Genomic DNA, 10,540 nt, shown 5'->3' on the forward strand with positions numbered 1-10,540 from the left:
AGAAATTGCATAATGTTGAATGCTTACCGGAGGTTTGCTTACCCCTGGCATCTTCGGGGCATGTTTCAGCGACACGTCCGGCCTGTGTTGATGTTTCCTCGTCTGACGGCAGCAGACCAAGGGGCAGCGTACATTGGTTTGGCTATCGAGCCGGCTTGTACAAAGGTAGGCCCTGTGTCATCGGGCATTAATGTTGGTATTGGTAATGCTGTGGAGTATGTTTCGGCGCCAGGGCCGGGGTGGCTTGGTGAACGTTCCACTGCAGTGGACGATTTCCTGGCGATCCTGGAGCACGCTGCTAACGCTAATGCTACTAATGCTACTGCTGATGCTAATGTTGATGCTGAAATGGGTCGTTGTTCTAATAATCCCCGCCGCGGGACATTGCCGTTTTTCCCTCCTCTTGCCCGCTTCATTGATGAAGGTCAGTCGGTTGCTAATGTGGGGGGTTTCGCTGAGTCCTATTTACCTTTTTTACGGGTAAACGGGCTAACAACAGGGTGCAGGCCGGGTGTACCGTGGCTACGTAGCCAGGTAGCTTTGTTCCTGTGCCCCGGCGGGGATGAACGATGTCCCACCCGGCCGATGCTTGAGAGCGAATCGGCTCGGAGGGTGGCAGTATGGACGGATGAGTGGTATACTGCTGCAGGATGGTTTGTAGCGGCGGCCAGTGTTATGGCTCAGCTGGCTAGTTTCCTATCCACATTGGCGTCGGGTAGTAGGGCTATGCGTCCAGCCGACATTGTAAACATGTTGCATGTTTGTGGTGTTATAGAGATCTTGACTCAGTCGCAAGCTATAACTGCGGGGAGGATTAGGATGCTATCAACGTTTGTTGTTAGGCATGTTTGGTTGGAGCACTCTCCTCTTGGGGAAGAGGATAGGTTTTCTCTCCTCACGACTCCTTTTTCCACGGAAAGTCTTTTTGGTCGTTCTGTGGAAGCGCAGGCGGTTGTTGATCTGGGTCCTACACCGCCTCACGCTGTGCAGCCAGAGGTGGGAGCACGGTCTCGTCGACGACTGTGGCGAGACCCTCGACAGGCGGCCATGTTTCCCCCGCCAGTGGTGCCCTGGGCGGAGAGTCAACAGGGTTCCACAAGGCCGACAGCCTTGGCGGCCGAGGGATCGGCCATTTTGGGTGAATTCGGCTTGGATAAAACATTGCTCCCCATTCAATCCTCTCTCTGTTACCCACGGAAGCGGGGCTCTGATCGTTTTCCTTTGGCTGCGGGCCGCGAACCTTCTTTGAAGCGCATGCGGCCCCATTCTTCACTTCTCATGGGGACAGGGGCTGACACCCAGTTGATGGCTGAGCCTGGGTCTGTCCGTGAGAATGTTGTGCTGTCGCGTGGCTCCTGCACCACACATTGTGTGATGGATGAGCCTGGTGTTACAGCTGCCACTAGCTACGGTGGTCAGCAGGGGGACTCGAGGCCTCTTCTGTTGAATGCACAGCAAGGGTTACCCCGGCCTTGCCTTCGCCAGGCGGGGTATCACGCTGATGCCTCCCACTCCCCTGAGAGCGGCAGTGGTCTGCAAAGAAGAGGCGAGCGTGATTTGAGTGGTAGCAATATCACTGCAGGGCTTCGGCGTGTAGGAGCCCATGGGGTCCTCATGCCTTGCGTTTCTAGCTGCGGAACAACTCCTCAGCATGCGCTAGAGGGGTGTTCAGGGGGGGGTGTGTGTCAACCAGTTTGATGACATCTTCTCCCGTATCAAACCGGCCCTTTCTGTCGGGGTCCCCCCTTGGGTGCGTCGCACAGCGGGAGGGACCGGGCCAACTATCTACTGTTCCTTGCGGCCCAGCGTCAGTTGACGGCGGGTGCGCTGTGGGATTATTTTCACATATGGCGACAAGAATGCCGTTTGGAAGGGTGGATAGAGAGAACGTTGAGGGAGGGGCTTGTTTTGCAGTTCGCACAACCCCACCCTCCGTTCTCAGGTTTGGTGCCGACCCTATTGTCAGGGTCAGAAGCAGTGACAGCCCTGGCCGACGATATCCAATCTCTGTTGGCGAAGCAGGCCGTCGTCGTGGTTCCGAGAGAGGACGCGATGTCAGGCATCTACTCTCATTATTTTCTGGTACCCAAGAAAACAGGGGGGGTCAGACCTATACTGGATCTGTCCGCGTTCAATCGGTTGATTGTAGCGAGACCATTCAGAATGTTGACCGTCAAACTCCTTCTGCTTGCTGTCAGGAGGGGAGACTGGTTCACCTCCATAGACCTGAAGGATGCGTATTTTCACATCCCGATTTTCCCTCCTCACAGGCAGTTCCTACGGTTCCTGTTTCAGGGCGTAGCGTACGAGTACCAGAGGTTGCCGTTCGGCTATTCTCTGGCTCCCCGCACATTCACCAAGTGCGTGGCGACTGCGCTGGAGCCTCTACGTCGTCGGGGGATATGGGTTCTATTCTATCTCGACGACATTCTACTCCTCAGTCCTTCGGAGGAGGTTGCCAGGTCTCATACCAGGCTGGTGGTGGAATTCCTCACCAGGCTGGGTTTTGCTGTGAATTGGAAGAAGAGTACGCCTCTTCCCAGTCAACAGGTGGAGTACTTGGGCTTGACGTTGAGGTCGAGGCCCATGATTGTAACCCTCTCGGAGCAGCGCCGGGTGTCTATCCTTCGTGTGCTCGGGGTTTCCGTCTGGGAGGGACGGTCACGGCGCTGCAAGTGATGCGTCTGCTCGGTATGATGGCATCTGCTCACACGGTGGTTCCTCTTGGCCTCCTCTTCATGAGGAGAATACAGAGGTGGTTTTTCTCTATGAGAATAGATCCGGTGAGGGACAAATGGAAACGGTTGACGGTTCCTTTGTCGATATGGGGAGATCTCGCCCATTGGAATTGATTGATTGATTGATTGAAAACTTTATTAACAGATTGCAGAATGGGTACAGTACAGTACAGTACAGACCAGAGAAAGACTTTCGTCTTGTTTACATCAGGGTCCCCCATTTTCAATTCATCGTAACATATATGACATACAGATAGACAGTACTGCTACATCTATACATTTATGACATACCAGATTTGCAAATACAGTACTGGTTGTGATACAAAAAGAGTCCAGAAAAAAAAGTATATACATTTGACGTAGAACCTGTACATGGAAGAGGCTGGGTATCCTCACCATTGGGGTCCCCATGGGCAGCAGGCGCTCACACGTCACGGTCTTCACCGACGCCTCTCTCACGGGTTGGGGAGGGACGTGTCGGACCCACGCAGTGGGGGGCAGCTGGACGGAGGTTCATGCTGGCCCATCTACCCCGCACATCAATGTGTTGGAATTGAAGGCGGTCCTCCTGGTCCTCAAACGGTTCGACCACCTGGTGGTAGGCGAGCACGTTTTGGTCAGGACAGACAGTATGACGGCAGCGGCGTATATCAACAGGCAGGGTGGGACTCGTTCCATCCGCCTGCTCCGGGCGGCGGTCGAACTTTGGCTATGGGCATCTCGCAGGCTGCGCAGTCTGAGGGCGCTCCACATTCCTGCCGCAGAGAATATGGGCGCGGATATGATGTCTCGGGGCGGTCCTCGTTACGACGAGTGGGAACTCCGCCCGACATAGTCAGACAGGTCTGGGATCAGTTCGGGGAGGCCTCAGTAGATCTGTTTGCGAGCCGATGCTCTCACAAGTGCCCCTAGTGGTTTTCGGTCAGTCGAGCAGATCATCCCCCCTTGGGGGTGGATGCCTTCTCGACCTTTCCATGGCCGCCCGGTCTTCTGTACGCTTTTCCTCCTGTACAGCTGTTGGGTCAGCTGTTGGAGCGGATACGGAGGGAGCGCAGGACGGTGATCCTGGTCGCGCCGGACCGGGGCACGGCAGTGTGGTTCCCGGTCTTGATCCAGCTTCTGGTCGCTCCTCCTTGGGTTATTCCTTGGTCGGCGACGGCCCTCTCACAGCACAACGGGTCACTGTTCCAGTACCCGATGTTGGGCCAACGCCTGTTGGTGTGGCTGGTGGGAGGGTGAGTCTGGAGAGGATGGACCCTTCTGTGGTTGATACCATCCGGAATGCACATGCTCCCTCCACTGTCGCGCTTTACGCGGGCAGATGGCGTATGTTCCAAGAGTGGTGTAAGGCGGGGGGCCAGGACCCAGTCTCCTGCCCCCTGGATGCTGTCCTGGGTTATCTCCAGTCTCTCCTGGGTAGACTGTCGGCTTCGACGGTGAGGGTATATGCGGCGGCTATATCCTCCTATCATGAGGGGTTTGAGGGGAATGTCTTGTTCAGCCACCCTCTTGTGAAGCGTTTCCTGCTTGGCGCTCGACGCGTTAAACCGGTGCAACGCTCTTTGGCTCCGACTTGGGATCTTCAATTGGTCCTCGGTCGGTTGTCCTTGGCCCCGGTTGAGCCGCTCGAGCAGGCGCCGTTGGGACAGCTGTCTTTCAAGACCGCGTTCCTGCTGGCTGTCACCTCCGCTAAGCGCGTGAGTGAGCTCTGTGCTCTTTCGGTACGTCCAGAGTGCCTGTCTTTTCGGGCCGATTGCGGTGCCACTCTGCGACCTAATCCTGCTTTCATGCCTAAGAATATCCGGAGTTCCTTCCGCTCCCGGGATATTGTGGTTCAGGCGTTTCTTGCTCGCATGTGCCCCCCACTGGCCGGTTGTAGGGAGGATAGAAGCCCATTGCATGTCCCCTCCGATACATGTGTAGGCAGCCAGTCGCATCTTTTCACCTGCCAGCGCGGACTCTCATTTGGCGAGGAGTAACGTGTAGGAGGCTCACACTGCCCCCGCCATTTTCCTGTCTTTGCTGTGCAGGCACCACAACCGACCTGTAGGAGTCTCTGATAGCTCTTTAACTTACATACTAACTTCTCTCCAGTCTCTGATACCTCTTTAACTTACATACTAACTTCTCTCCAGTCTCTGATACCTCTTTAACTTACATACTAACTTCTCTCCAGTCTCTGATAGCTCTTTAACTTACATACTAACTTCTCTCCAGTCTCTGATACCTCTTTAACTTACATACTAACTTCTCTCCAGTCTCTAATACCTCTTTAACTTACATACTAACTTCTCTCCAGTCTCTGATACCTCTTTAACTTACATATTAACTTCTCTCCAGTCTCTGATAGCTCTTTAACTTACATACTAACTTCTCTCCAGTCTCTGATACCTCTTTAACTTACATACTAACTTCTCTCCAGTCTCTGATAGCTCTTTAACTTACATACTAACTTCTCTCCAGTCTCTGATACCTCTTTAACTTACATACTAACTTCTCTCCAGTCTCTGATACCTCTTTAACTTACATACTAACTTCTCTCCAGTCTCTGATACCTCTTTAACTTACATACTAACTTCTCTCCAGTCTCTGATACCTCTTTAACTTACATACTAACTTCTCTCCAGTCTCTGATACCTCTTTAACTTACATACTAACTTCTCTCCAGTCTCTGATACCTCTTTAACTTACATACTAACTTCTCTCCAGTCTCTGATAGCTCTTTAACTTACATACTAACTTCTCTCCAGTCTCTGATACCTCTTTAACTTACATACTAACTTCTCTCCAGTCTCTGATACCTCTTTAACTTACATACTAACTTCTCTCCAGTCTCTGATACCTCTTTAACTTACATACTAACTTCTCTCCAGTCTCTGATAGCTCTTTAACTTACATACTAACTCCTCTCCAGTCTCTGATACCTCTTTAACTTACATACTAACTTCTCTCCAGTCTCTGATAGCTCTTTAACTTACATACTAACTTCTCTCCAGTCTCTGATACCTCTTTAACTTACATACTAACTTCTCTCCAGTCTCTGATAGCTCTTTAACTTACATACTAACTTCTCTCCAGTCTCTGATACCTCTTTAACTTACATACTAACTTCTCTCCAGTCTCTGATACCTCTTTAACTTACATACTAACTTCTCTCCAGTCTCTGATACCTCTTTAACTTACATACTAACTTCTCTCCAGTCTCTGATACCTCTTTAACTTACATACTAACTTCTCTCCAGTCTCTGATAGCTCTTTAACTTACATACTAACTTCTCTCCAGTCTCTGATAGCTTTTTAACTTACATACTAACTTCTCTCCAGTCTCTGATACCTCTTTAACTTACATACTAACTTCTCTCCAGTCTCTGATACCTCTTTAACTTACATACTAACTTCTCTCCAGTCTCTGATACCTCTTTAACTTACATACTAACTTCTCTCCAGTCTCTGATACCTCTTTAACTTACATACTAACTTCTCTCCAGTCTCTGATAGCTCTTTAACTTACATACTAACTTCTCTCCAGTCTCTGATAGCTCTTTAACTTACATACTAACTTCTCTCCAGTCTCTAATACCTCTTTAACTTACATACTAACTTCTCTCCAGTCTCTGATACCTCTTTAACTTACATACTAACTTCTCTCCAGTCTCTGATAGCTCTTTAACTTACATACTAACTTCTCTCCAGTCTCTGATACATAAACATAAAATGGCACCCTCAGCTGCAGTTGACTATCATTTTGTTTGTGTATGTGTGAATAGAATAGAGTCAGAATAAAAATTATATTTCTAATTGGTTTACGCATTTGCTTGTGTGTGTGTGTGTGTGTGTGTGTGTGTGTGTGTGTGTGTGTGTGTGTGTGTGTGTGTGTGTGTGTGTGTGTGTGTGTGTGTGTGTGTGTGTGTGTGTGCATACACACCACATGGCATCCGTTATATTGTTGATGTACTTCTCTACTATGCACACGCAGTATGTGTGTCATGCAGACAGAGCAACTGCTATAATGGGAGGTCTGTTCTTTATCTTCTATCTCAGCTGCTGGTACCTGGGAGGAGACACACTGCAGACAGAGTACACACTGCAGCAGACAGAGTACACACTGCAGCAGACAGAATACACACTGCAGCAGACAGAGTACACACTGCAGCAGACAGAGTACACACTGCAGCAGACAGAGTACACACTGCAGCAGACAGAATACACACTGCAGCAGACAGAGTACACACTGCAGCAGACAGTACACACTGCAGCAGACAGAATACACATTGCAGCAGACAGAGTACACACTGCAGCAGACAGAATACACACTGCAGCAGACAGAGTACACACTGCAGCAGACAGAGTACACACTGCAGCAGACAGAGTACACACTGCAGCAGACAGAGTACACACTGCAGCAGACAGAGTACACACTGCAGCAGACAGAATACACACTGCAGCAGACAGAGTACACACTGCAGCAGACAGAGTACACACTGCAGCAGACAGAATACACACTGCAGCAGACAGAATACACACTGCAGACAGAGTACACACTGCAGCAGACAGAGTACACACTACAGCAGACAGAGTACACACTGCAGCAGACAGAATACACACTGCAGCAGACAGAATACACACTGCAGCAGACAGAGTACACACTGCAGCAGACAGAGTACACACTGCAGCAGACAGAATACACACTGCAGACAGAGTACACACTGCAGCAGACAGAGTACACACTGCAGCAGACAGAATACACACTGCAGACAGAGTACACACTGCAGCAGACAGAGTACACACTGCACCAGACAGAATACACACTGCAGCAGACAGAATACACACTGCAGCAGACAGAGTACATACTGCAGCAGACAGAATACACACTGCAGCAGACAGAATACACACTGCAGACAGAGTACACACTGCAGCAGACAGAGTACACACTGCAGCAGACAGAATACACACTGCAGCAGACAGAGTACACACTGCAGCAGACAGAATACACACTGCAGCAGACAGAGTACACACTGCAGACAGAATACACACTGCAGCAGACAGAATACACACTGCAGCAGACAGAATACACACTGCAGCAGACAGAATACACACTGCAGCAGACAGAATACACACTGCAGCAGACAGAATACACACTGCAGTAGTAGTAGACAGAATACACACTGCAGACAGAATACACACTGCAGCAGACAGAATACACACTGCAGCAGACAGAATACACACTGCAGTAGTAGTAGACAGAATACACACTGCAGTAGTAGCAGACAGAGTACACACTGCAGCAGACAGAGTACACACTGGGTATACCATTGTCATATATGTTATGATGAATTGAAAATGGGGGACCCTTATGTAAACAAGACGAAATTCTTTCTCTGGTCTGCATCCAATTGTGTGTATTGAATTGTACTGTATTGTACCCATTCTGCAATCTGTTAATAACATTTTCAATCAATCAATCAAACTAATTCAAAAACTTGTTTTCTCTCAAACGACATGCACAAAGAAAAAAAGGACCCATGGGAATCCACTTTATTTTTGATGGTATGCTGCAAAGTGTCACAATCAGGGCTCAGGCCTTCCTCTGCCCTCATCCTGCCGCGCCCATATATGGGCAGCTTCCTGCTGGAGCGTTCCCATGCTGCCAGATGAACATCAATCAGCGCGGCTGTGAGGGATTCCCTCATCAGGCAGCCCCTATATCACCTGGCGGATCCTGTCGTCCCTCGTCGCAGTGTTAAACTGCCTACCTAGGTACGACCCTTCAGTCCGAAGACCTACTAGACACTCTCTCCTTATAATTCCCTGTTCTAACCTACCTTCTCTTGTGCCCAAGGACCTCCATTCCAGCAAGCCCGTCTGGACCCCCCTGGAGCTGTCTACGGAGTTCCTGCTCTCACCCCCGACACAGCCGGTGTCTACATTCTCCCGTACGGAGTTCCTGCTATCACCCCCGACACAGCCGGTGTCTACATTCTCCCGTACGGAGTTCCTGCTCTCACCCCCTGACACAGCCGGTGTCTACATTCACCCGTTCTGCACAAGTAGTGCACCTGTCTAACCCCAAGAACATTCAGACCTGTCTGTCATACATTTACTGTATATAATTTCTGTCTGCTTGGGAAGAACATTAAAACATACTCCATTCTCTCTCCTCCTGTGTTTTGCTATTGGGCTCCACAAGAACCCCATCCTCACACAAAGCATTCCCTCTCTCCGATCAAGCACAGGAAAACGTTGCACTTCCCACATTTCCATCTTGACACACCCTTTGGGCAGAGGTTGCACCGCCCCCAGTTGTCAGTGTGAAGTGGCCAATGTCCGTAGGCTAGAGCTGTCCCCGAAGCCTGTTTTTGGGATTTGAACTTCGCCAGGATTTTTCTAACGGACGTTCGAACCATCGTTTTTTAATCATGCAAAAAATTTGCTCATAAATAATTTTTCTGGTTCAGTACTGTCGAGTCTTGACTTTAGGCACATAGTGCACATTTATGCATATAACGTAGCGCATATGCTCATATTGCTGCCGTTATTAATAGTAGTAGTCAGGAGACTCAGGCATATAAAAGTCTATTGGATCATGTCTCCAGCACCCCCACAGCCGTAGCTACAACCACTTAATGTCAAGGCTCTGAAGTTACAAATCAGCTATGACTTTGTAAACAACGATGATACAATGACCAATTTCACGGCAAGAAAGCAGACGCTGGATACGAGTTGAAAAACGATGGCTTCAGGTTTCTCAGTCAATTTATTCAGCAGAGCAACATCATACAGTAACTTTCACAGGATACAAAGAATCTCTCTGACACACAGCTTGTCCTGTCGAGTGTGTCTTCTAATGTCAAGATGAGTCGTTTATGTGCCCAAACCAAATCTAAATGCTGTGATATGATTCGCTTATCACTACCTGGGTAAACCGGTTTGGTCTCTGTCTGAGTGGGGGTGTCATCTGATATGTCTGTCTGTCTCTCTTGTGTGTGTGTGTGTGTGTGTGTGTGTGTGTGTGTGTGTGTGTGTGTGCGTGTGTGTGTGTGTGTGTGTGTGTGTGTGTGTGTGTGTGTGTGCGTGTGTGTGGGTGAGTCTCTGGGATGGGGGTTTCTGTCACTCAAATGTTAATGACATTATACCTGGTGTGTGAGTCTTAATCTCTGTCACATGCATTAGTGTGTGTGTCTCGTTAATCAGGTTTACACCAAAACTGGTTCCTGGGGGTTAACAGCGTTGTGTTAACGTTGCAATGTACAGGGAAATAACGTCATGGCGTGATTTCCCTGTACATTGCAACGTTAACACAACGCAGCTGTCAACTGTACTTTACATATTATCCAAACGAGGGCCACATAACCGCATCGCTGCTTCAGCATATTGTTTGTGTTATTTCCCCGGGTGAGGAGACCGCGCGCGCCCCGGTAACGGAGTGCCCAGCGCCCCGGTAACTGAGTGCCCAGCGCCATAACCGCATCGCTGCTTCAGCATAATTGTTTGTGTTATTTCCCCGGGTGAGGAGACCGCGCGCGCCCCGGTAACGGAGTGCCCAGCGCCCCGGTAACTGAGTGCCCAGTGCCCCGGTAACTGGGTGCCCAGCGCCCCGGTAACTGAGTGCCCATAGCACTCTCTGCGACTGTAGAGGCGCTCAATGTACCTGTACTTTTCATACCTGCAATTGATCAAATAAGGAAACAAACACAGAAGATGCACATACATGGATGTAATGACAGCAAGAAGGCGTAGACACATATATGAACGTTGCGACCAGCGTTGCTAATATGAACCAAAGGCTTTAATGCGGCGCGTTC

Source organism: Notolepis coatsorum (assembly GCF_963971535.1).
Source record: "Notolepis coatsorum genome assembly, chromosome: 1".
Classification (NCBI taxonomy): Eukaryota; Metazoa; Chordata; class Actinopteri; order Aulopiformes; family Paralepididae; genus Notolepis; species Notolepis coatsorum.